Source organism: Mycetomoellerius zeteki, unplaced genomic scaffold, assembly GCF_001594055.1.
Source record: "Mycetomoellerius zeteki isolate Tzet28-1 unplaced genomic scaffold, Tzet1.0 scaffold120, whole genome shotgun sequence".
In the NCBI taxonomy this organism is placed as follows: domain Eukaryota; kingdom Metazoa; phylum Arthropoda; class Insecta; order Hymenoptera; family Formicidae; genus Mycetomoellerius; species Mycetomoellerius zeteki.
This window is the reverse complement of record NW_017256127.1, coordinates 1,155,091-1,160,497: the sequence shown is the minus strand read 5'-3', so window position 1 is coordinate 1,160,497 and position 5,407 is coordinate 1,155,091. Positions and strand designations below refer to the sequence as shown.

Below are 5,407 nucleotides of genomic sequence, written 5' to 3'. Positions count from 1 at the left end.
GCGTTGTTCGCGATGCGAGTAGCAATCCTAGACAAACACATGCTGCCACCCTTTTGACGTCCGATTCGGGGCCCTCGGAGGTGGTGGCGTAGCACGAGGGATGGAAACGCGTCAACGATACATCGTCGCAACGAGACTTATCCGCGAAAACAATAGCACAGGTTATATAACCAATGACGTACGTGCAAAGATTTTATCACGTGGAATCAATTAAGATAATTGTAACCGAACACAGAATCGAATGTAACGTTATTTAATTGCGTTATTTAACTACAAATACCAAACATTTTTGTCTCTGTGTATGATTTTCAATTATTAATCCTATGAGCAATTACTCTTTTACTATTATACTTTTCTAGTAATGTTTTCATAAAGTACTTAATTTTTTTTTAATCTACAGAAGTTTAGTGATAAATACGATACAGTGATAAATGTAATCTGGTATATACTCTAAATATAGAATTAATAGAATATATGTATGTCCGTTCTGGAATAATTTTATTATCCTTCTAATAGCAAGTAAATTAAAAGAGTAAAATTACTTATTTTTTTTACGAATTTTATTCATGGAAAATTTTATTAATTTTTAGAGAAGTGTAATAAACTGGTTAAATATAATAAATCATTGTGTTAATTATAATAGGATGAAAATGAATCGTCTTTTAATTAGACAGTTTTGTTGTGAATACTTAAATAGCAAATATACTAAATTAAGTAGAAATATTCTAAAAATTAGGATGACGTAATTTATGAAAGAGGCAGTAATTAAGTTATAATTACTCTCATTAAAAATTAAAAATTCTTTTAAAAATATTTAAATATTAGCTTTATTACATTGTATATATAAAATAAAATAAAATACTCTTTCAAATTTTGTAGAGTATCAAGCTATTTGAAATAAGTCAAACTAATTGGGAAAAATTTTCTTTTTGCAAATAAGTTTCTTAAAAATTGAATACGTTATCGGAATATTTAAAAAGTAGTTAAGTCGAATAATAACTTGTTGCGTAACGACCCGAATGCGTTTGCCGCAATGAATTCTATTATAATACAATCGATAAGAGAAGATACGATATAAACGAGTTGTATCAGCTTTCTAATTTTCGCGATATTTGAGACTAGGTCAAACTTACGTGAAAAAGGATCGTTGATCTTCGCGAGACACGAACAATATTTAGGTGTGGTTTCGTGTTGAAGTTAATTCACTTCGCTCTGATTAGACAAAAAAGAGTGGCGCACCCTCATAGGATTTCGATCCCCGAAATAGATAAATGGATAAGCATCAAATGTGTATGACGCAAATTCAATGGTACGTCAAATGATACGATGAGAAATTCATAGACTTCATTCATTTATAGAAAAAAAGTTGTGATATCAAAATTAATGATAATTTAAATTTGTTTTCTTTATATTTTTCTGATTTTCTTTCTAATTGCGTATGATAAAAAAATCAGTTTCTTTTCTATAACTTAATTCCACATCAACGGGGACAAGTGTTTGGGTAAAATTTGTGAAGTCGAAATAACACGTTCGAGGGTTTAAAATTTTGTTTTTATATATGATTTAAGGAAAAACGTGGCGTTTTTTAAAATTCAAAACGGCTCCAATATGGCGATTAGAATGAATAAAAAACTTATGAAAATTATTGAAAACGCGCGTTTATTTTATTTATCAGGTGGTCCAAAATTCATTCGATTTCCATGAAAATCGATATTTGTGAGTTTTTCGAATCATTCGTGAACAATATCCTTAGTTATATTTCCAAAATTATATTGGAGAAGCCATTTTGAATTTAAAAAAATGTTTTTCCTTAAACCACATATAAAAACGAAAATTTTAAGTCCTCGAACGTTTTATTTCGACTTCACAAATTTTGCCTAGACACTTGTCCCCGTGACGTGGAACGCCCCATATATATGATTACACATACGCACGCATGCACGTACGCACGCATGCACGTACGCACGCACGTGCGCGCGCAAAGAGAGAAGCAAATTTAATTAATAATATATTAAATAATATAAATAGCTGTTCAAATAGTGTAAACATTATCTTGTATTAATAATTCATAAATTACATAAATTACATTTTGTAATATTCTTTACAGAAATAATTCGTATTGTATAAAACAGACTTTTTACAATATTTTATAAATTTTAAGTACAATTTGAACGTTTTAAAATTATTTTTTTATGTCTATATTTTATATTTCAAATATTTGAAATTTTTACAATTTCAAGTTTATTCCTGTGTTTAACAATCTGTCAACGTAATACCTTCTAATTAAATCAGAAGAAGTACTGATCTTGTATTTTACTTCGATCGTATTTTTTTAGATGTGAAATCAATACCTCATATACGGAAAATCATGAAGTAATCACTCTTCATGCATCACTGAAAAATGATGAAATCACCCTTTATGCATCACTGTGTGAATGATAAATGAAAGACTATTTTTAGTTTCCCTCTTTTTGTTGTCCGTTTGTTTACACACACATTTCTGAAGAAAATATTTTGTAAACAATTTGAGTAATTATAAAAATATCTTTATATTTTGTATAATGTAATACAGTTGAACCAGTTTAATAAATAGAATAAAATAAAGAGAGAGATAAAATATTCAGCTATATTAAAAAATATTAACTTAAAATAATTGCAGATAAATTAAAAAGTTTTGTTTATTTTTTAATATATATTAAAATGTATTTCTCTTTATTTAATGTTGCAACAAAAAGTTAAGTATAACGTAAATAGGATAGTATTGTAACCTGGCATTATTAATAATAATCAATATTTACTTTATCATTTTAATATAGTAACTATAAAATCTCTAGTGAGTATATCTTTTTCAAAGATATTTATCATTACACATAAGTAAGAACTTTGTTTATAAAAAATCTAATTTGAGAATATTTTGATCCATTCCAAAAACAATAACAATCCATACATAGTAAAATAAACATCTCTTTTATTAAAATTACAAGAGTTTAAATGCTATACATATACACAACTAGTAAAAAAATATCAATTTTAAAAATGAAAAGAGAGATATTGTATTTTATTAAAGGATATATTTAAACATAACCTTAACAAAAGTTCATTTTAATAAAAAAAAGCATTAAAAAAGATTCCTTCGAGCCGGATTTGAACCAGCGACCTATGGATATCTGCTCGTAATTTCTTTCCCACTACAGTCCACCGCTCTACCAACTGAGCTATCGAAGGTACTTGTGAGGTTTCGCCAATGAATTCATTATATGGTAGAACTTAAAATTGCATGACACTAACCTAAAATTTGTAAGCACTAAAATATTTTTCCCTAAGACAAAAAACAACTTATCAAATAATTTTACTGCAATATAAGATGATCAGATCCTATATTGATGATTAATCTTTAAATATGTCGGTAAATATTTTAAAAACAATTTTTCTTAAATATCTATAAGTAGTTGATAAAATATTTAAAGAGATTTATATGAACTATTTTATATAAAAATTTATATAAATATTCGTTACATTTCTTTAGAAAAGAAAATAATTGTATTTAGAAAATATTATATATTAGTTTTTCTCTGTGTGTGTACTGTAAATAATAAATTATTATTTTAGATACTTTGTCACATTATTCTTATAACAATATATATAAGATTAAAACTTTAAATTAAAATTTAATTGCTATTGGCGGCAATCTGCAAATGCTGCTCATATAGTTTATAATCAATAAATTATTAACGTAGTATCGACAATTTTGAAATAAATGGGTCATGACGACATTTTACTATAGAAAATTTAAAGGCTAAATGATTTAAAAGCTATTTAACCAATAATGTTTCGGGGACCATCGAACCTTTCTTGATAATGTCATAGCATTATATGCGACATCACAATTTGGAATCTTCGTCACTTCATTGCTTATTATTCAAGAAAATGTCTCGAGGTCGTTCACTTTGTGTACAGACATGTGCAAAAGTATTAGGCACTTATAATTTTCTCGCATTTTACGAAAAGTTAAATATCTCAGCGAAAAGAAATCTCAGAGAAGTTTTCGACCACGCATTTTAAAGCGTAAAGATAGGGTTTTAAATCTGCGTTTGAATCTTTTGTTTACGATATTTTTTAAAGCACTACAGTTCAATAAAACATCAGCAAACAAATTTCAATATCAAAGTATCTTAAAATAGACTTCCTAAGCTTTAAAATGCTTTCTGAAAAAAATTTGTATGATAATTTTTCACAAAAATATCGTATTTTTTATTATGTGAAATTTTATTGTGTACTTTAAAAGTTATCATTCTCACAATTTTATGTAACTTAGGAACAAAATATCATAAACAAAAGATTCAAATGCAAATTTAAAGCCCTATCTTTACGCTTTAAAATGCGTGGTCGAATTAATTCACACGAATAAAACATATAGATATTATAATTACACAACATCAAAATGCAACAACCTAACAAATAATCCGATTCTGTTATTCATCGTTATTTTGACATCAACTAATATCTTTAATGTTTATTATTTGCATTTTGATAAATAATAATAGCTTATTTGCTGAGAATTTAATGAGCAAAATATATAATATAGAATATGCCCAGTCAATGAAAGTGGATTGAAACGGATTCAGTTCTTCAAAAAAACTCATTCGCGAACATTAAAATTTTTTACCGGACGATTTTGATTTAAAAAAAATATATATATATGATATATATCATTTTACCTGTTATTTAAATTGCGCATAAATTGAAAGAAACAAATTAACGTGCAAATTTAAATTTAAATTTTTACATTAATTTCATTTTGAATTAGATTAATTAATATTAATTAGTTAATAAATTTAAAAAATAATTGAAAACGTTTTTATTTATTTGTTAATTTCTGATGGGTTTTTATTATTAAAAAAAATAAAAACACAAAATATGGAAATCATAGGACAATTCTATGTGATAATAGAACATATAAAGTGTCTTGCGTATAGCAGAAAAAAAATTAGTTGCCTGCGACCGTGACAGGACTCGAACCTGCAATCTTCGGATCCGAAGTCCGACGCCTTATCCATTAGGCCACACGGTCAGTTGTAAGCTGTGACTTCAACCAAGTATATCAGGGAATTTAGTCGATTTTCTTGTCGTATATTAAGCTGAAAATATTAAGATTAATATGATTTTATATATAAATGCCACTAAAAAAATCTTACGGCGCATTTCATAACGCTATAATTCACAATTTGTATTTAATGACGTTGTTATATGTATGTATATTGATCCTTTCCTCAACAAATAATCGACATTCATATCACAAATAATGCATTTACTGTCAGCGCAACATTATTAATTCGAATTTTATATCCAAAAGATTTGTAATGATTATAAATAAGCTTTTATAAATAAAATTATTTATTTATCGCAT

The 5,407-nt window shown here is 26.7% G+C and overlaps 2 non-coding genes across 2 annotated transcripts; both read right to left on the bottom strand.

Annotated features, from left to right (window-relative positions):
• Window positions 1-3,129: 3,129 nt before the first annotated feature.
• Window positions 3,130-3,225, bottom strand: TRNAY-GUA (transfer RNA tyrosine (anticodon GUA)). The gene is made up of 2 exons: window positions 3,189-3,225; window positions 3,130-3,165 (listed from the first exon to the last, which is right to left on the bottom strand). It is a non-coding gene; the product is annotated as a tRNA-Tyr (tRNA).
• A 1,773-nt stretch (window positions 3,226-4,998) lies between these two features.
• On the bottom strand, window positions 4,999-5,071 carry TRNAR-UCG (transfer RNA arginine (anticodon UCG)). The gene has a single exon. It is a non-coding gene; the product is annotated as a tRNA-Arg (tRNA).
• Between the last annotated feature and the right edge of the window lie 336 nt (window positions 5,072-5,407).